Source organism: Oreochromis aureus, linkage group 3, assembly GCF_013358895.1.
Source record: "Oreochromis aureus strain Israel breed Guangdong linkage group 3, ZZ_aureus, whole genome shotgun sequence".
Lineage (NCBI taxonomy): Eukaryota > Metazoa > Chordata > Actinopteri > Cichliformes > Cichlidae > Oreochromis > Oreochromis aureus.
The window spans coordinates 78,491,390-78,514,143 of NC_052944.1; the positions used below are offsets into that span (position 1 = coordinate 78,491,390).

General features: G+C 40.2%; 1 long non-coding RNA gene across 1 annotated transcript; it reads left to right on the top strand.

The window, feature by feature from the left end:
- Positions 1-1,945: 1,945 nt before the first annotated feature.
- On the top strand, positions 1,946-4,830 carry LOC120438296. The gene is made up of 3 exons (XR_005611784.1): positions 1,946-2,005; positions 4,205-4,307; positions 4,771-4,830. It is a non-coding gene; the product is annotated as an uncharacterized LOC120438296 (long non-coding RNA).
- Positions 4,831-22,754: the final 17,924 nt, after the last annotated feature.

Here is a 22,754-nt window from a genome sequence, read left to right on the forward strand (position 1 = left end):
TTTTTTTTTTAGCGCATCGGGGCGCAGAACGCAGAGAGGAAGGCGAGGACGCCGCCGGGTTCCCTCCCTGTATTGCTTCACCGGATTTGTTATTAGTGACTCTTATACCGTGGCGGACGCCACTGGACTTTTAACGTTGTGTTTTATTGATTTTTATTGTTGTCCCCTGGTCAGGGCTGTTTTAATCCATTTTACATTTTTTTAACTGTTTAAATGTAATAAATTATATTTTATTCTTACAGTTTTTAAATTTGTTGTGCATTCCCTTGGCTGCCCCACTGCTCTGTCCGTTTTTAGGAGGGTTTCTCTCTTTTTTTTTTTTTTTTTTTTTTTTTTTTTTTTTTTTTTAGCATCTGTGCAAAGAAACACCTTCCCTCTCCGTTACACTGATACATACTTTAGGTTTCTGAATATTAAACTTGTTGCTGCCTTTCATAGTGTGTAACTTGAAGGCCCTGAGTACTTTCTCCCACACTGAAAACACTGGGATGATAACATTATTTGAACATTACCTAATAAGACTGATTCAGGACAGACAGTTATGTTAAACTTTCCTAGCAGTCCTTCACAAACAGGGAACAGTCTGTCTATTCTCTCCATCTGTCAGCTGCTGCTGGCTCTTCCTCCTCCTCTTCCTCACACACTGCTGAGTTTGTCCTGGTGGATCATCAGGGTGCAAAGCCTCACAGATGATGTGCAGCAGTGGGTCCCTCAGTCTGTCCTCACTCTGGACACTTGCAGTTGTCACACATGGAAATCAAATGTGTGATAAGCTGCAGGATTCAAACACAAGTGTAACTTATAAATACATGTTCATACTTTTATTCCACAATCAGAGAGAAAGAAACAGAGAGAGAGTGCAGGACAGACAGACAGGTGACAGTCTCAGGTGTACACACTGCTACAAAACAGCACAAGAGAAGGAGGATTTAGTGTTTGTGTTATTACGAGTGCTAAACAAGAAGAGTTCCAGATGGTCCAGTGGACACATGTGTGACCCCTGTGATTAAAGCATCTTTCTTTCAGCTTAACGAGTGAACCGTCAGCTCGTTCAAACACACGTTAAAGTCCGTTTGGCTCGACACCACCGAACAGAGGCAGCAATATAACATAGCTAACATTAACAGTGCAGTGAATCCTGCTTGTGCCGTCATATTCAGGACTGCAAACCGAGCAGCATCACTGACTTTCAGCTTGTTGTGTTTGTGGATATATGACTGACTTTAATTATCCATAAAATCATCACATTCTCTGTAAGATTAAGGTCGACTATTGAAAGGCTTTAAAACTAAGTTAACGCTGAAAGTACAAACATCACTAATGTCGCATAACTTTGCCGACATGTGGCCAACAGTAATGTTTTAATGTTCTTCGTTATTAAATAGCACATTTTTAATAGGTAAACACAGTACAGGGGAGTGTGACTGCAGTAGTGAACAGGAAACAATAGAACATGTTTTATTGCATTGTCAGAAGTATGATGTGGAGAGGAGACAGCTGGTCAAAAAGCTGGACGATATGAAAGTGAAGTTGGACTTGTTTGATTTATTTCGCGTGAGCTCTATGAGTAAAAGTTATCAAGCTGTATTTTGGTTTTTAAGACAAACCCATTTGTTCGGGAGAATTTGAATATTTTCTTTTCTTTTAATTAACTAATTTGTTTAATTATTTATTTATTTATTTATTTTGTCATTTTGGTCCACACTCCACACCAGTTGGTGGCGGTAATGCACCATTTTGCTGTTTGCCAACCGCCAATAAACCCTATACAGAAGAAGAAGAAGAGAGAGCTGCTTTTTCATGAAACGGGAGTAAAGTAGTGAACTTACAGGAACATATACCACTACCAACGTTTGGATCGATATCTGCATCGATCTGCACACCCTTGTCTCCTGGATCGTAGCCGAGATCAGCGTGAACCACGTGGGTCTCTGCTCCCTGATCTGTTTCTTAAGACTTTCAGCTTCATCACGGAGTTTCTCTCGGTTTGTGGGCTCATCTAAAGGTAAGCACCGAGCTAACTTTAATGTGGGTTCAGTTTATGTTGATTTTAGCTCTGTTGAGAACAATAGATTGCTTGGTATGCACTGGAGTTAGACAGACTGTAGAGTTTGTGATGGCTTTCAACATTATAATACGGCGGTTTTTAGGGGGTATGAATAAATACAGAAAAATAGTCTTTGAATATGAACAAAAGGATGGGGTGCAGGGCAGGAGAAGAGCCAACCCCCACCCCCAGGACACAAAGCCACAGGTACAAGCCTGGGGGAGGGCACTCAGCCTTTACAATAGGACTTAATAGGACCGTCTCCAGATGCATCCAGGGCTGGACTGGGACAAAAAAATCGGCCCGTGTTCCAGATTAACTGGCGTTGGTCGAACAGATGTGTGGCAGTTTTGCGTTTCAGGAGCTGCTACCGACAAACCAGCAAAAAAACCCCGCCAAATATGTCATCTGTGACACTTGTAAGGTTAATTCAAACATACTTCGTCAGTCGTGATGCTGTTGAACAACAAAATGTTTAAAAATGTCGCGAGTTTACCTCGTGATATTCTCATGCGCAACGCGATCGCGAAAACAGCAAACAATTAACACCACGCCGGTGTTGTTCACAGGACAGCAAGAGTAAACGATCGGGAGACTCTCGTCGTTATCGTTCCTCTCCTACGTTTTATTTATACGATTTCAGCGTTTTTGTTGCACAACTAAAGCGTGCAATTTACTTTGTTTACACTAACATGGACTCGAGTCAACCAGCGCCACCTGTGGCCTAGTGCCACAGCCTACAGCCAGATCAACTTGTGACACACATCTGCACCACGTTTGAATTCGTTTCATGCACAACACATTTGTACCTTTCAATTGTGTGTTTGTGCGTCTGTGTTCTCTGCAAACGAACATTTTAGAGCCCGAAAGTCGACTGCTTGGTCGAGTTAACCTCCTGAACTATCTACAACACATGGTGAAAACCTGAAATTAAGACAGAGAAGACCAGAGGTGAGACATGATCATTACTGATTACTGATGACAGATTTAGATATATTTTCATAAACCATTCATTTGCCACATGAATAAACAGCATGGCAGGGCAAAATATTTTTTCTAACATGGTAACCTTTAAAAAGTGAAAGGAGATAGAAAGACAGGTGAGAAAGAATAAAACTTAATTGACTTTTTGATGGCATTTTACACACAGTACTGGTACAGAATCTAGAAAATATGGGAAAAATACTGGCATCATAAACAGTACTTAGCTACTTCTGAAGAAATTATGATGGGACCCTAAAAAAATTACTATGTACAATTAGAGCTGGGCGATAAAACGATAACGATATGTATTGCGAAATAACTTCTCGATAGAAAAATGAAACTATTGCGATAGACCTCATCCCTCTCTCTTCCTCTCTTAAAAAAACAAAAACAAAAAACCAACCAATCCAAATTAAGTAGCGCAGAGCCGAACCACGTCACGTGACTTGTTACGTACAGCACAAGTGCCAAGCCGCACGTGCGTATTTGTTTGGGAAGCAGCCGACCGGGTAATGGAGAAAATGAGTGTGCCAACTACAGAAAAATAAACCGAGAGCTTGGGTGACCAGGTTACCGAAGGGAAAACAGATGACAGTTCGAATGCTGAAGAGATTGTTGAAAAGAAGGGCCAGAAAAGTTCCGTAGTGTGGAGGTATTTCGGCTGTTTGAAGTCTGATAAAAAACAGAGTAGCGCGCACTGTAAATTGTGCCGAAAGCATGTCCCCACAAAGTCTGGAAATACAACAAACCTTTTTTTTATCACCTGAAGCAGTGCCACCCACTAGAGCACACTCAATCTCTGACTGAAAGCGCTAATTCATCATCGAAAACAACCAGGGGAATCCCTGCGAAGCATCAACAGTCAATTGAGTCGGCTTTCTCCAGCGGCTTACCATATGACCAAAAAGCTAAGAGACATGGCGACATAACGAATGCCATAGCTTACTGTCTTGCTAAAGAAATGCTACCAATAAACACGGTCGAAAATGAAGGATTCAAGCAGTTAATTAAGGTAATGGATCCTCGTTACCAACTCCCTGGACGTAAACATTTCTCTCAGACAGCGCTTCCAAAGCCATATATACTGTCGTCACTGAGGAGTGTAGTAATGTTTATTTGCTCTGCTTCTTTTTGTCAGGGACAAAATACGTCTATATACTTTTTGTGTTCCAGCTGAGTAACAGTAGGAGAGTCTGGTGGAACAACAGAGGAACAATTTCAGCCATTTGGACTCAGCTCAGCCACTACAGAGGAAACAATGTCTTTAACACAAAAGGTGAGAAAAATATCACAGTTACAATGTTATTGAAACTGTGTGCACAGCTGGATGGTTTTTAAAAACACGTTAACAGCAGCTTTATCTTTTTCATCCTGGGCTCCTCCATATACACAGCTTCTACATTCACAACCAAAAACCATAGAAGTTAGAAGAAAATACAATTTTATCAGCACATATTGAAACAACAATATCACCAGTTGAACTCAAAATATTTTATGAAGTAAAACATTTTCTCCACTTATATATTATATATAAATATTATATATTTGTTCAATAATGTCATTTTCATTACAACTCTTATTGTAGCACATCATTGTAATGTGATACCACCACCAGAAGGTGGTGGTATCACATTACAATGTGTTTGTTGACATGTTTGATTCCACTGATGGAGGGAGTTTCAGTTTGTTCCACGACTGCATTTCACTCACTGCCTCTGTTTGTATCTCTGTCACTGCAGGACCAACATGGAGCGAGAAGTCAGCGCTCTCAGGAGGCCGACAAACCTCACAGAAGAAAGGGAGAGAAAACCTACAGCTGTGATGAGTGTGGGAAGGATTTTACCCGGACTGGACACTTAAAAACTCACCAACTCATCCACAGTGGAGTTAAACCTTACAGCTGTGATGAGTGTGGAAAGTCTTTTACCGAGGCTGGAAACTTAAAAACACACCAACTCATCCACGGTGAAGTTAAACCTTACAGCTGTGACTTGTGTGGAAAGTCTTTTACCCAGGCTGGAGACGTAAAAAAACACCAACTCATCCACAGTGAAGTTAAACCTTACAGCTGTGACTTGTGTGGAAAGTCTTTTACCCAGGCTGGAGACTTAAAAAGACACCAACTCATCCACAGTGGAGTTAAACCTTACAGCTGTGAGTTGTGTGGAAAGTCTTTTATCGAGGCTGGAAGCTTAAAAAAACACCAACTCATCCACAGTGGAGTTAAACCTTACAGCTGTGACTTGTGTGGAAAGTCTTTTACCTGGGCTGGAGACTTAAAAAGACACCAACTCATCCACAGTGGAGTTAAACCTTACAGCTGTGAGTTGTGTGGAAAGTCTTTTATCGAGGCTGGAAGCTTAAAAAAACACCAACTCATCCACAGTGGAGTTAAAGCGTACAGCTGTGACTTGTGTGGAAAGGCTTTTACCCAGGCTGGAGACTTAAAAAAACACCAACTCATCCACAGTGGAGTTAAAGCGTACAGCTGTGACTTGTGTGGAAAGGCTTTTACCCTTCGTCATAACTTAAAAAAACACCAACTCATCCACAGTGGAGTTAAACCTTACATCTGTGGCTTGTGTGGTAAGGCTTTTGCTCAAAGTAACGACGTACAGAAGCATCTAGTTACCCACTCTGGAATTAAGGCATACAGCTGCGACTTTTGTGGAAAAAGTTTCAGTGACAAACACTACCGAAATATTCACCTACGGATTCACACTGGAAATGAAGTTTCCTGCTGTGATCAGTGTGGGAAAATGTTTACCACAGATACACATTTAAAACGACACATGTTTAGCCACACTAAGGAGAGACCTTACAAATGTGACCTGTGTGAGAAGACCTTTAAATCTCCACATCACCTGAGAAACCACCGACAGATCCACACCAGAAAGTAACTCTACAAGTGCAGTTACTGTGAGGTATGTATTTATGTTTTATCTTGTAATTTTAACCTGAGTGTTTGGAACAAGTCTGATCAGTAAACTTATGGAGTTATACTGAATGAACTGTTTGGAAAAATGAAGACTCATTTTCGCTCAGTAAGCTCAGTGTTATAATGTAAACAGTAAAACGTAATTGCACGTTGGCAGAGATGCTCTTTATTTCAGGCAACATTCAGGATAAAAACATTAAAGGAATTCCCTGACTTACACTGTCTTTGTTTAGAAGTGGAGCAAAGCACATGGATCCAGTTCTCAACCCTGTCGTCACTGTGGTGGTGGGAAAGAGTTTCTCTGTGACCTTTGTGGAAAAACCTCCAATCATGAACAGGACCTAAAACCACATCAATGTAGACACACTGGAGACAAAATGAACTACTGCAAAGAATGTGGGAGAGCCTTACACACACCAAGTACATTAAAAATACATGAACTCTTCCACAGTGTGGTCAAAAAGCACATATGTGACCAGTGTGGGTCGTCCTTCACCACTGCATGTGAGCTTAAAGAAAAAGCATAAGCGAATCCACACAGGAGAGACACCATACAAGTGCAGACACTGTGACAAAAGCTTCTCACAATCAGGTCATCGTAACAAACATGAACGTACACACATGGAAGTGAACTTCAGCTGTAACCAGTGTGACAAGAGCTTCAGGAATCTCAGTTCATACTCCGAACACAAACAATTCCACACTGTAAATAAACTGTTTCACTGTTACCAATGTGCAAAAACATTGACTTCATTATCTGCTCTGTGCAAACATCAGCCTGATCATGCAGGACTGAAATCACTGGATCACAATGAATCTGAAGAGAGAGCAGAAGCCAGAGGGGGCTGCAGTGGCGTGCCCGCCAGCTCTGCCGGTAGCCAGCTGTGCCAGAGTGAACCGAGCCGCAGGCCCAGAGGCCGGAGGCCCGAGGGCCCCCTTTGCCCTGGAAGAGGCCTGACCGAGCAACAGGCACCAGGCCCCGCCAAGTAGTCACCGGGAGTGAGCTGGTACATACCTGAGCGCCCAGCCCCGAACACCAAGAACCACCAACGCACCGACCTCTGAAGGCACCAGTTACCAGCAGGGAGTGTGGTGAGGGGAGATAGGCCTTTGGAAGGCCTGGTAGTTCAGGTGCCTCCCCTGCACCCTGGTGACACACCCGCACCCCAAGCCCTACTTGTGTGGGTGGTTGTGTTGGTGTAGGAAGAGGGAGGCAGCCGGGGATGGGGAGGAAAAGAAGGGAGGAGCAAGATACCCCTCCCTGGGGCCAGCTCCCCCGCTGACCCCAGTCGGCACCCCTGTCCTTCGGCAACACCAAGGCAAGGGAGCCCAGGCCCATCCAGATCGGGGCCTACGGCAGCAGGACCGCCCAGCCCCACAGGACCTGGGGCAGCCCACCCGACGCCACCGCAGAGGAAACTGTACCCACCCTAACATTTAGTCATCTCCCAGACTGCACAAGACAGCAGACACCCAGCTTAAGTTTATTCTCCACCTCTCCTGTGACTCTCCCCCACCTGCAGAGTGTACTCCTGCAAGGATGGAACAAACTCCCTGTCAGTTGAAGAGCCCCCTAGTTAGGCCGATGCGCCAGAGGCCCCCTGCGCCAGGGCTGAGCCCCCGTGCACCCACCCGCCCACAACTTCAGCGATGCACCAACAAGGACCTAAGCCCTCAAGGCCCAGCCAGAGCCCTAGCACGGAGGCGAAGCACCCCCGAACCCCAAGCCCCCACGCCTGCCCCGGATCCACTCAGGGGCAGCCAGACTACAAGGCCAGTAACCTACGTCCGCCAGCACAGACCCTCCCCCAGCCCTGCTGCACACAGCCGCAAGGAGAACACCCTCTAAGAGCAAACAGAGCCACTAACCAGGTTATGACCACAACCCCTGGGTTAAGCCCTCCAGGGATTACGTCCCTAGGGATTCTCCAGACGCCCTAAGCCTGTCCCTACCGCCACATCAACCACAATGGCGAAGGCGGGACCAAACATCGACCCCCACCCCTGCTAGGTGATGGAGCCGATCAAAGGAGCCCAGAGGGATTGATCAAATGTGGTGGCAGAGGCTGTCTCGAGACTAATGTGATCTATTAGATGGTTTCTGTATTGGCTAGAGTTAAGATTATTTTTATTTTTCCAGTTCATGAGGACCGTTTTCTTGGCAATGCAAAGGCCAGTAAAAACCATGTGGACTGTATTAGTTTCTGTAGTGACATCATCCAATTTGCCCAACAAGCACACTAAAGGGGAGGCTGGAATGTTACATTTCAGACACTTTGATAAGTCTTCACATATCCCGCGCCAAAACTTCTGCACTGCTGGACAGAACCAAAGGGCGTGGATGTAATTGTCTGGTGTATTGCCTTGACAGTGTGAGCAGTTGTTGGAAGATGTAAAGCCCATCTGGAACATCCGATGACCTGTACAGTGGACTCTATGTAGTATTTTGTATTGTATTATTTGCAGACTGGGATTTCTAATCAATCTAAAGGTTTTTAAGCATATCTGAGACCAGAAGTTTTGGTCTAAGCCGACTGACAAATCTGCTTCCCACTTTGCAATAGGAAGGGATATTGATTCATCTATTTTAGAAAGTGGTCTGTATAATTTAGACAATAATTTAGGGGATTTAAGAGTAAGAAAATGTACCGCGCTTGGTGGTGTTTGCAATTCAACTTGACTGAGGTTAAACTTCTTTTTTACAATGGATTTAATTTGATATTCTAAAAATCTTTTCTTGTTGATCCCATATTGTATAACTAGTCTGTCAAATGGAATAAAGTCTGTTCCTTCTAAAATACGTTCTAAGTATTTAATTCCTTTACAACTCCATTCTGGAAAATTAATCATATTATTGGTTTGTAATATGTCAGGGTTATTCCAGATAGGTGTACGTCTGCATGTGATTAATGAAAACTCCGTTATTTTTAGAAACTCCCATGATGCTGTCAGAGAAGAGCGAGATGTTGATGCTTTTAAAGCATTTATGTTTTTTGATGTTTGAGCTGATAAATGGTAGGTCTGAAATCTCTAGATTATTGCATAGTGCCTGTTCAACATCTAGCCAGGGCTCATCTAAGAAGGTACGTTTTAACCATCCTGAGATGTACTGAAGCCTGTTGGCTAAGAAATATTGTTGAAAATTAGGCAGATCTAATCCTCCTTTATCCTTGGTTCTTTGAAGCACTTTTAAGCTGATACGTGGGGGTTTATCTTTCCAAAGGAATTTAGAAATATACGAATCCAGAGATCTGAACCAATCTTGTGATGGTTTGTTTGGGATCATTAAAAATAAGTAATTTATTTTTGGCAAGATCATCATTTTTATAGTGGCAACCCTTCCCATGAGTGATATGGGTAGAGATTTCCATCTAGTCAGATCGCCTTCTACTTTCTTTAGAAGTGGTATGTGGTTTAATTTAATTAAGTCTGAAAGCTTAGGAGAGACATTAATACCTAAATATTTAATATTTCCAGATTGTAGTGGGGCAGAAGAAGAATTATGAAAGGAGCAGTTAATTGGAAGAACTGTAGATTTTGACCAGTTAATTGAATAATCTGAAACTCTTGAAAAAACAGTTTATGGAAGTATTTACCTCAGAAAGGTTGGTTTGTGAGTTTTGGAGAAAAAGCAACACATCATTTGCATAGAGACTGATTTTATGTTCTACGTTCTTACATTTTATGCCCTTAATTGTTGTAGCCTGTCTAAATGCTGCTGCTAGTAGTTCGATAAAAATTGCAAACAGTGAAGGGGAGAGTGGGCATCCCTGCCTGGTGCCCCTCAGGAGACAGAAGCTGGAGGATGTCTGGTCATTTGTTTTGACACAAGCTGTTGGGGAATTATATAATATTCTTAGCCAGTTTATGAAAGAGTTTCCAAAACCAAATTAGTCTATTAAATTAAGTAATCTACGTGTGTTTGTTGATGAGTGCCTACCTTTTATGAAACCAGTTTGGTCAGGATGAATTAAGAGGGGGGTTATTTTCTCTAATCTTTTTGAGAGGGCTTTGCAGATTATTTTGAGGTCTACATTTATAAGGGATATTGGATGATAGCTTGAGGGAAATAAAGGGTCTTTGCCTGGTTTTAGCAGGAGACTAATGTTGGCAGAATTCATATTTGGTGCCATTGCTTGACTCTCTAGTAATTTTGGAAGAGTTACATTGTCAAGAAACTGATCAATTTCATTTTTAGACGGGTTTATTTGTGGCGAATATAGAGTTTCATAGAAATCCCTAAAAATGTTGTTTATTCTTCCAGGGTCATATATTGTGTTTCCAGATAAATCTTTAACAGCACATATAGTTGTTTTTTCTTTATTTATTTTTAACTGGTTTGCTAGAAATTGACCTGATTTGTTACTGTGTTCAAAATTCTGCAAGCGAAGTCTTTGTACTAGGAATTGAGTTTTCTTTTTTACTAATAATTTCATTTAATTCTAGTTTTGTTTTGCGTATTTTGTTCATTATTTCTTGATCTTGGTGGGACGCGTAGGCTTCTTCTAGTGATTTGATGTTTTTTTTCTAATTCCTGAATATTTTTGTTTTCTTTTTTCTTTTTATGTGATGAGAAAGAAAATATTTTACCTCTCATCACAGCTTTCCCTGCTTCCCATAGAACAGAAGCTGATGTTCTGGGAGTGTCATTAAAGTCTAAATATGACGTCCACTCTTTTTTAAAATATTTAATAAAGTCTTCATCTTTGAGCAGCGATGTATTAAATCTCCAGTTTTTACTTGGTGTAGTATTATTCTTGTGCATTAGTGTTAAAGATACAGAAGCATGATCGCTGACAGCTATAGGGTGAATCTCAGTGTCTGAAATATCACTCATCAACATTTGGACCATATATACTTACAATACATAGCTTTTTGTTAAACATTGATAATTTGATAATAAGGAATCTAACCTCTGGATCTATAACTGTATCGAGTACTGTAAAATTAACATTTTTATGTATTAAAATCCCCTTTGTCTAGAATTATAACAGGCTGCAAACACATTAGGATACTCAGGTGTTTTAAGTTCGTTTAAACCTGTGACAGGCCCGTGAGTTTCTTGTAATAAAACAACATCTGCCTGTAGTTTTTTAAGCTGGTTAAATATCTTTAACATTTTTTCTCTGGTGCCAGCTCCATTTACATTCCATGTGACAAACCTTAGTGTGCCCATAATTGTGTGTGTATGTCTAATGATGTACGCTGGGTGTTTCATTTAGACGAGTGAAGAGAATGTGGAAACATCACTTGTTTGTAAATATAAAGAGAGAAAAAAATGTGTGGTGAGAGGCTCCATAAGTCTGACTATGTGTGTGTATATTCACTAATATGAACAAGCGTGGCTTGCGTGTGTGTCCTGTAAGTCTGTGTGCGCTGTGAGGCTGTTGTAAATGTGCTGCTGTTGAGCACATGTGTTTGCGTGATCGTGGTGTGTGAATATGCAGAAATAGAGGGTGTTGTTTGTAGGTGATTGGGGAAGTAGGTGATCACAGCAGTGAAAGAAAAGAGAAAGAAAAAAACCACGAGAACGGTGAGCAACAACAAAAAACAAGAAAAGAAACGGAAACATTCCAATTAAAGCAATGATGGAGGGTGACGGTGTTATATCTGCTATGACATCATACTGATATTACAAGGTTAAAAATGTGTTAAAGGAGAGAGTGTGAATGAATAAGAAAAGAGTGTAGCGGGTTCTTATCTGGAGTGCAGTCAATATGTCTGCAATGTCTTTGCCGGCAGGTGATGTTGTGCCGGGGGAGTCTGCCTTGCGACATCTCTTCGATGACGGTGTCTCAATTTTGGCCAGGGAAGATGCACTCTGAGCCTTCTTCATTACTAAATCTTTGAAGCACCGGTCGATGTAATCTTGGAGAGTGTCTAAACTCTCCCCATTGTCCTCCAGGGTGTTAGAGATGATAGGACAGATGTTGTTAGTTTATATGACAATTGGTTAGTTTATTTGGCAATACTGAAGCTTAAAGAAACTTTGTTAAATTCTACGCTACCATTCGCTTTTTTTCCGCCAAATCTCCGGCGTCTGACGTCACCTACAACATGGGTCGCTTACCTATCCCCGTCACTTCCGTCACTTACCTCTTCGCCTGTTCACTGCACTGTTAATGTTAGCTATGTTATATTGCTGCCTCTGTTCGGTGGTGTCGAGCCAAACGTGTCATGGTCTGCGGTGGGTGGCTGGAATTTCCATAAGGCTCCTGAACCTACCTGGGATCTGCCCCTGGGCAGGGCCACCTCCTCCAGCTCCTGCACACCTGGAGCCTATTGCAGGCAATCAAGCCAGAGGGATCTAAGGCTACGTTCACACTGCAGGCGAAAGCGCATCAAATCCGATTTTTTTGACCCTATGCGACCCATATCCGATCACGGTATGACAGTGTGAACGGCTCAAATCCGATATTTTCAAAACCGATCTGGGTCACTTTCGTATGTGGTACTGGATCCGATACATATCCGATGTTTTAGAAAGCGACTGCTGTTTGAATGGTCAGGTCGCATTAAATCCGTCTTTTACATCACTGACACAAGACAGAGGCGAATTATCAGCGCTGGAAAAGCGTGCAAGAAGACATCGTGAACGCTTCCTGGCCATCCCGTGTGTCTAAACAGAGCGTGTTCTGTGTGACGTCTTCTTTTGCGCATGTGGGCCGCTTTGAGCGTTCACACTAGAGCGCGTTTGCTGTTGCATTTTCTCATCACACCCTCTCAGCACTCTCTGTCCTCTACTGCAAGTAAGAATTGCCATACTTACAACTTACCACTTCAGAGCTACGTCCATAACTCCGCTGTCTTCTCTCTTCAGTGTGACTGTTCCCTGCTCAGCTCAACTCTGCATTTCAGACCCTGTTCCCCTAGCCATGAGAAGCTTCTTCAGTTCTAAAGAACTGAAGAAGCTTCCCGGATGAGAGGTGAAACGTCTTCAAGCAACTTAAAGAAGTCCAGACGCTTTTCTTTGCAAACTCCTTTGACTACGATGACCTGGATGACTGAGAACCTTCACAGACAACAGCGGTTATCTGTTTTCTCTTATTTTGTTCTAAAACAGGAGACATTAAAGTGACTTTAGCAAAATGTATTTAAATAGTTAAAGGTTATTGGCAATAACCTACAAATACACCTGACCTCTGTTCTAATTTGAGCCCTGCTAGCTGAAAATCACCATATTTTCATCAATCAACAAAATGCAGTGAATGAACAAAAGATGCATCTAAATCAAATCAATACTTGGTTTGAACAACAAGGGAGGAGGAAAAGAGTTCCAATGGATCACAACAGTGAATTCTAAGAAAACAAGACGCATTTAATTTCATCCAATCCAAACCATCTTTATTTATAAAGACTTTAAAATACCCGTTCAATTTAAATACAACCATGTCAATGTTATGAAAAAGGCACGCAACTTATCATCTCATAGTTCTAAAACATCTAAAATCACCGTGTTATTAATTTGTTTGCTAGATTAGCCGCTAGCATACGCAATGGGTTGGAGGCTTGTTGCTAGCTAGTTAGCGTTGCTACACACCTGTTACTCTAGTAGTCTGTATTATTGAACTATTCAGCACTCCTTATGTTTTGTTATCCATTTTTAGACAGCGATGAGATCATCTGCACACTCTACAGAGGCCCAGAGTTACTGTTAATATCAAAAATATAATGCTGTCCTTTGAGATTTTAACATAAGACTGTGAGTGTAATGGATCTAAAACTGTTTAAATCTTCAGAGCCCTCTACATCCTGGTAACATGGAAACTTTAAAAACAGCAGCAGAACATTTCAGTAGTGTAGTCTAATTTGTTCTTTTCATTTAATAATAGAGTCCATATTATATCAGCAGCTACATTCACCCTGGAGAGAAACTAGTGAGGGAGACCATCAGGACCAAGCTGGGTTTCCTGGGTCCAGAGGTTTGGAGAAACTTCTTCCCTTTCTTTCATCACAGCTGTCCTGTGCCAGAAGTTCTGTTGACCCACTGAGAGGCATCATTTAAGAAACACCAGGAAGACTGAAGCTCATGACATTGATCAAGCAGGACTCATGATCTTCACCAGCAGCTCCGTCACAGTAAAATCTTCAGCACTCCTCTGTAGGCCCGATCCAGGAGATGGATAAACCCAGCATTTCATGAACACTGTGATGGAGACCTTTGGTTTGTGTAATGTTATAAATACTCGGATACTCCACAGAGGCTCCAGACTTTTACATAAACATAATATATTCAGTCCTGTAAGTTATATATTTAAAAATATGTGATCCTCTCTGGTTACTCTGGGATGAATAACTCTGAATCACTTTATGGTAAATAACACATTATCTGCAAAAAAACTGTGAAAGAATTCCAGATGACAAGTTTGTAGTTCGACATATAAGTGACGACCTTTGACCTTCATGCAGCTGAGTACATCAAGTGTTTAAAATAGAAGCTGTGCAGGTCTGAGAACAGCAGCTTTGTGAAACACCAAACTGAGATCTGTTAATGCTGATATATAGTGACAAAGTTACATGGGTGATGAATTCTTCTAACTTTTTGTCTTAACTTTATCAGTAAAACAGCTGCAGCTTTTACTGACAGCACATGTGGTACTTTAACCTTTGCACTGTTTTCATCAGTTAATTTTGCAGTTAACATGTGAACATGTTGGATGATCTGTCTGCTGTCACTGGGTGGTGCTGAGGTCTGAATCTGAGGGCAAGCCCTGTAATCACAAAGAGAACAGAATCATCACAAACTGAAATATAAAGTTTATCTCTCAAATCCTTCTCTGTCCTCACCAGAGATGGGCAGTAACGCGTTACTAAAATCCGATTACTTTTTTGAAGTAACGAGTAAAATAAGGGATTATTATTGCAACAAAGGTAATCAGATTACTGTTACTTTCCCATAAGCATCTGCGTTACTAAAACCTTTTTTTGTTTGTTTTTTTTGCGAGAACATCTCATGACAATGACGGAAGCGAGTGCGACATTTGTGACAACAGCTGTGTGCAGATCAACAATGGATAATATATCGAGTGCGGGAGAGAGTATGAGCGTGCAGCGTTTAAAGCGTGGAAGTACTGACTTTACTTTGAGTTTGATTCCGTAAAAAGTGACAAAAACATTAGCGTCCGTTGTGCGTGGGAAGAAAACCCCTAAACTTCCAAGCAAGCACTGAGTGCACTACCACGTAATGGCAAATTTACAAAGAAACTCGCGGATTCTTCCACTGATTGGTGCAGCACAACTGCACCAGGGCAAACCTCCGCCTACCCCACTCCTGCTTGACAGCAGAGGCGGAGGCACAAATTTGATACACCCGGGGCTTAGCCCTAAAGGGTAGTATGCATGTGAGGGGTGTTAGACATGACATGAAAGATTAATAGGCTCTGTTTTGAGTTTGGTTCAAAAAAGAACGACTTCATATAGGGAAAAATATATATCACATATGCAGGACACCTTAAACTAGTTTTTTAATTAAGCAGGAAGGGAGAGCAAAGTCGGGGATGCATCAAGACACGAGGACTAAACCCCAATTCAACCAGACCCAGAACTGATCCAGAATTAAAACAGGACTACAACAGTTCAAAATCAGGACTTCTTAGGACTTAACCAAAACAGAAAATCAAAACTAGATGATAGTAGCACTAAAAATCATCATAGACCTGCACTACACTTATTTTTTAATTCTACCAAAGTAACTATTTAGATTCAGAAAAGTTTATATGATTATTTAGCCTTGGGGTCCGTTCTTCGTACCTCGCTAAGTAAGTTAGCCGGATTTGATTGTTGACGATTTCGCGTGATCTTGGATCATTCGGTTCTCCGAAGCTCATCCAGGACTTGCTGTCATAGCAACAGATCCGTAAGCGTAAACCTGCTCGGGAGCAGGCTTACTTTATGTAAACAAGATTAGATCGCGGCCACTCAGGTATGTCCGCTGCATTTATACGAAAGCAACAGCGATATTTCACCACTGTTTCTCCATAAATAAATATTATCAATGTAACTAAAGATAATGCAATATTTGATTCTTTTATTGATTTCATACAGATACATACAGGTCATTTCCTAAAAAAAGGGAAATGTACTATTAATCATTCTATTTCATGTAGTAGATTATTTCAGATGTAATTCATATTTTAGAGTAGTAATAGTAAAACACTTCGTGTAATCAAGATGAGAGACCACGGCTATAAAAGCGATAAATAATTTTAAAAAAGATATATATATATATATATATATATCTCCCAACTTACTGTGCATGCTTCAGTCACCCCTTGCATGGGAACAGGTAAAAGTGATGGAGTGTTATGTGAAACTACACACAAAAAACCCACAATGTCAATAAATGTCTCAGTACAAAAAGCATTTTAATTAAAAGGCAACAACCAAATATTTTACATTGTACAAATAGAATTATGAGCTCATTTACCAGTTATGAAGGCACTGCTGCTACTGCACCCCGGCTGCTGGTCTAAGGAAGAGCTGCCCCCAGGGATGCCCTCAACAATGGGTCTGGTGGCATTCAACTCTAGGGCCAGCTCTTCTGCCGGGGTGTGACGAGGGGGTGCAGGACCACCACCTGTCTTTATTTGCTCTGCCCTTTTCTTGGTTGCTGTTATAAACAAACAAACAGATTATTTCAGGGTCTCTTTTCAAGAGACTAAAAGCAATATAAGTGATAAATATTACCATTCTGTAGAATATTATTATATTTCACTTTTACTTGTTCCCATGTTCTAGTGGGTCCTGTTGTGGCTCTAATGTGAAAGAGGATATAATGTAATATAATATAATAAATTACTTACGAGTTTAATTTGTCAGCAACTTTCTGCCAGCCCTCTCTCCTTGCTTTTGCAGCCTTTGCAGTGTTCCCCTGCGTTTTAATTAAACTCTGAAACTCCTGATATCCCTCAATCAAGAGTTCTTGCTCTGCTGCCGTGAAATACTGAGCGCGCTCCTTCGACATCTTCGCCGACCAATCAAAGGGTTGCCGATCAATGTTTCTACTATCGATGCGTAGCCCCTTTTAAGCCACCCAGTGATCTCAGATTACTTCATCCAGCTATACTAATCGTCAACAACAGGTGTGTTCGGAGAACCGGATTAGCGAGCTCAAAGTTGGCACGATGATTTGATCTTGGATGTGTCATTTGATCTTGGATGTAGTAAGCGAGGTACGAAGAACGGACCCTTGTTGTGCAAACAAGCCTGCAAAACTTAATAAATATAGAATTTGAAAAATAACAAACCTAAAAAGAAACACTAGGTACGAGATACATGAGTACCTATGATACTGTGATACTTTTGGTAAACAACCATTTGACTAACATGTGTGTTTCACCTGCTCTTGTTCCCTCTCTGTTCCTCTCTCCCCCTCTTTGTGCTGACAGTCAAGCCAAACACCAACATCATCAAATATACAGTGGAAACCAGATATTTACACACTCTTCAGATAAAAACACAAACACTTATTTAATTGTAACATCAAATCAGACTAAATGTTTATTTTTTTAGATTGATAAATATAAAAACATATTTGTTAACTTTAAGAGTAAAGAGAGAAACTATCTGTATTTCTTAATTGTAAATGGCACCAAATTGTATTAAAATTGAGCCACACTTATGGAGCTCCACAATTCTTTTCCTGGTGTTTTGGTTGACATCTCTTGATTTTCCCATTTCACAGAAACAGGCTGTGTGTTTTGCCTTATATGCATCCACAGGTGTGCCACCAATTTACTCACATGGACTCTACTAACCAATCAGAAGCTTCTTCAGCTCAGAATGGAATCGTCTGGAGTTTTCTTATTAATTAACAATAAACTTAGTGTATATGTACTCCTAAATTTGATGAAAGTGATAACAAATAGACAGCTCTGTCTCTCTTTATTCTGACATTTAACTAATTCAAAAGATATTTCAACATTTATTTCTCCAAAACAAAACAACTTTACTCTAAACTCATTATGTACAGTAAAAAATGTTCTTGTGTTTTCCATAAAGTGTATGTAAACATCTGGTTTAAACTGAATATACTGCTGTGTATTGAAATTCCTCTTGTTTTGCATAGAAATATACTGAACAAAATACAAAGCATAATATATAAAATAACATCTACATTAGTTTTTTTTTTTTTTGAAAGAAGCTCCTTATGTCCATTCTTGTGTATCTGTACATTACTGAAACCGATTTATTTAGCCGTGGAGGGAAACAACTGAGAATATGAAATAAACACACATGTAAGCTAAGACTCTCTAAAGAAACAGCGTTGTTGTTGTTGTTCGGCTTTTTATTTTGCCATTTGTTGATTCACTTGAAGAGCAAGTAACGTAATATGGGTCAAGTGATCAGTTTGATATCAATCTTTCGTGATACACCGTCATATTTACATCATTTGTACAGTACGAATGATTTACTTTGGTACCTGGTCAAACTTAAGCTCTCCTCTGTCTGCCTGGCTCCGCCCCCTCGCTCAGTCACTTAGTGTCTGAGCTCGGATCATACCAATATTAGGGGGGATTTACCCACAGTCGTAAATTCCCACAGTGTGCACTATGTGCTTCGAATATTGTGTGTAGTTTTTGTTTTATACACTTGTCAGTCAGGCATCTAACTATGAAAAAACTACACTCCAAATGACTTAAGCCCAGTAACCCCCCGCTCCACCACTGTGTGACATACTGAGCTCTGAGGGTTCAACAACAGGATGATTGTTCAACATGTCAAGATGTCACAGAAACTATCAAATTATAAAAGTCAGAGTTTAAGTAAAGATACTGAGACAGAAATAAAAATGTTAGAGTCACATAAATCTAATAAGGTCATGATGTAATTAATATTGATTTTGAATGAACTGATGGTCTCTGTGCAGAGTTTCCAAATGATGTTCCGTCCTGTTTTTAAAATGAACAGCCCTGTGTTGAAACACCTGCAGCTGAAGTCAGAAAAAGGATGCTGGACGACTGCAGAGCTGTTAGCTTCTGGGTCTTTCCATCTCAAATCCTCATGTGTCTCCTGCTCGATTTCCCTCATTTGCTTTAAGATGTTATGCTACAAAAGTTTAACATGTATAAAGATTAATGTGATTTTTTTTTTTTAAGTCAAACACTTTTCAAGATCTGTCTTTTTAAAAAATGGTCAGCATGTCTTTTTTATTTTTATTAAAGAATGTTATTTGAGCATGAATATCTCCCAAAATACATGAAATTAGGTTAAAGGATGAAAAAAATATCTTGCAGTCTTGTAAAGTCTCTATATCAGTTTATCAGTAGTACATTTCACAATACACAAAATAAAAAACAGATTATTTTTTAACTTACAATGTTTTGCTACAAAAATAAAAATGCTTTTGTTTGTTTTTCTTATTTGAATTTCATGCTGGATTGAGCAAATATGACAGGTTCTACCGCAAAAACAAAAATATTTTCAGACAATCCAAACAGAACAAATCCTGGAGTTTTCAGATGTACTCTAATTACACATGAAAAAAATCATATTTTTTGTATTTTTCATTTCTCACGACCTGATCAGTCCTGTGGGAACCTGATAATACAGGTGAAGTTTACAATAAATTAGGAGAAATTTAAAACTCTAGTACAGAAAAACAATTAAGAATAATAAAAGTTGCATTAGTAGCTCATTTCATGTGAGAAGTCTTACAGGTCCAAGTCTGTCGTCTGATACAGGAACCTAACAGTAGCCACATGAAGCAGCAGTAAGAAAAGCATGTAATGCAGAGCTTGGAAGGAGACTCGCCCAGTTTTAAATGCTTCTGAATGTCGATGCTGCTTCCTGTGCAGGCAGACCTGCCCCCTCTCTCCTCTATTAACCATGCTGGGTTATAATGTTGTGGCCTGGAAGATGGGCCACAAGGGTCTGTTGATTTTTTAAGGCTTGAATAACCTGTAGGAACCCATAAGTAGATTAAGGGTTCATAAAGGTTATTATTTATACATAAGTTTTTACTATTACAGTTTCACTGACTTAACAAGGGAATGTCCACAATTTAGACTTTTTGAATGCAGGATGTTTTATTAAAGCAATTCTACAATTTATAGCTATGATATTAGCAAATCTAATATTCAGAGGGCCAAAAACTTTAAGATCACAATACAACCAGGCAAAAATGATCAGCCAAAAATTATACATGGAATTTGTAAGTTAGCTGTGGTTAATCCTCTGTTTTTTCTTGGTGTAATTTTCTTCTGTCAAGTACCAGGGCCGGATCTTCTGATCCTCAGATGCCATATAATTATTACATCACAACCCTTACATTTTCTTATCCATATGCTGTACTTCATTGTACATTTATCTCCCTCATGCATGAGTAACACAAAGAACTTTGCCTACTTGTGTCTTGCTTTTGCTGTGTAGTAAATCGTCCTGAACATTCCAGCAACATTAAAATGTTGTTTTATGAAACATACACACACATATATGAAGAGAGGGAGAGTATGCATTGTATGCAAACGGCTACCAAACAGCCATCATAATTCATCATACAATGAGAACAGGACAAATCACCAATTGACAATGACTAATTAATATTAAAATCTAAATCTAATTAAAATCTCTAACATCTTTTTGGAGCAACTGTAACCCACATAATTTCCTTACGGATTAATAAAGTATTCTGATTCTGATTGTTTCAGGATGACCTGCCATTATCCAATGACACATCTGCTTATCTGTATCTTTTGCTCGTTTCTCCTCTTCTTTTCTCTTTCTTCTGAACTGAGCACCTGATGGCTTTGAACTTTTCTTGTCCATCTTCCATTGGATTTAATTTTGCACTCCAGTATGAACACCCATCCCCCAACCTGAGGATCACCACAACATAAACTAATAGACCTACACCTTAGTTCACAGATTCACTTTGACTAGTATTTATTTCTGGGATTTCACACAGAAATAAACCCGGCACCGAAATAAATTCGGCTTTGTAGCTCACCAAAGCACCGTGTACCACATTAAATTGGTTCGAGGTCAGTAAGCACAAGCAGAATTCATACATGAGATGAATGAGAAGATTAAAAGATTTTAAGTGTGAATTATAGTCCGAAAAAAACGCTAAGTTATTATGCTGTGTTTATCAATCAAAGTAAATCATGTAAATCATTTCTCTTATGTCAAATCACGCCTGGCCAAAGGCTTTCACACCTTCATCTGTCTTACATTCTTCCCCAGCTAGTCTCACATACTGAGACTAATCTGACAAAGGTTGAAGGAGAATCAGAGTCTACTCTGTTTGAACAAACTGTATCACATTACCCATAAAATGATCTCAATCTCTTTCACATAGGCAAAGAAAAAAGTATGACCTTAGATTTTGTCTGTTTAGATCATCTGACTCGCTGTTGTGCTCTGGGGTCCGTTCTTCGTACCTCGCTTACTACATCCAAGATCAAATCATCGCGCTAACTTTGAGCTCGCTAATCCGGTTCTCCGAACACACCTGTTGTTGACGATTAGTATAGCTGGATGAAGTAATCTGAGATCACTGGGTGGCTTAAAAGGGGCTACGCATCGATAGTAGAAACATTGATCGGCAACCCTTTGATTGGTCGGCGAAGATGTCGAAGGAGCGCGCTCAGTATTTTTCAGCAGCAGACCAAGAACTCTTGATTGAGGGATTTCAGGAGTTTCAGAGTTTAATTAAAACGCAAGGGAACACTGCAAAGGCTGCAAAAGCAAGGAGAGAGGGCTGGCAGAAAGTTGCTGACAAATTGAACTCGTAAGTAATTTATTATATTATATTACATTATATCCTCTTTCACATTAGAGCCACAACAGGACCCACTAGAACATGGGAACAAGTAAAAGTGAAATATAAGAATATTCTACAGAATGGTAATATTTATCACTTATATTGCTTTTAGTCTCTTGAAAAGAGACCCTGGAATAATCTGTTTGTTTATAACAGCAACCAAGAAAAGGGCAGAGCAAATAAAGACAGGTGGTGGTCCTGCACCCCCTCATCACACCCCGGCTTTTTGTACTGTGACATTTATTGACATTGTGGGTTTTTTGTGTGTAGTTTTACATAACACTCCATCACTTTTACCTGTTCCCATGCAAGGGGTGACTGAAGCATGCACAGTAAGTTGGGAGATGTATATATATATATATGTAGAGAGAGAGAGAGAGAGAGAGAGAGAGTGTTAAGTAAATAATACCCTCACGGGAGAATCGATATCTCTCTATGAGCACACCGTCGCGCTGAGCTAAAGGATCCCGTCTATCCCGCAATATACGCTAAATTCTGAAAACTCTCCTTATCAATCTTGCACCTTCCTTGCTCGCGTACAAACGGACAGGACATGGCTGTGACAGACTTCCCAAATCCACCTTCGCTTTTATAGCCGTGGTCTCTCATCTTGATTACACGAAGTGTTTTACTATTACTACTCTAAAATATGAATTACATCTGAAATAATCAAATACATGAACTAGAATGATTAATAGTACATTTCCCTTTTTTTAGGAAATGACCTGTATATATCTGTATGAAATCAATAAAAGAATCAAATACTGCATTATCTTTAGTTACATTGATAATATTTATTTATGGAGAAACAGTGGTGAAATATCGCTGTTGCTTTCCTATAAATGAACATACCTGAGTGGCCGCGATCTAATCCTGTTTACATAAAGTAAACCTGCTCCCGAGCAGGTTTACGCTTACGGATCTGTTGCTATGACAGCAAGTCCCGGATGAGCTTCGGAGAACCGAATGATCCAAGATCACGCGAAATCGTCAACAATCAAATCCAGCTAACTTACTTAGCG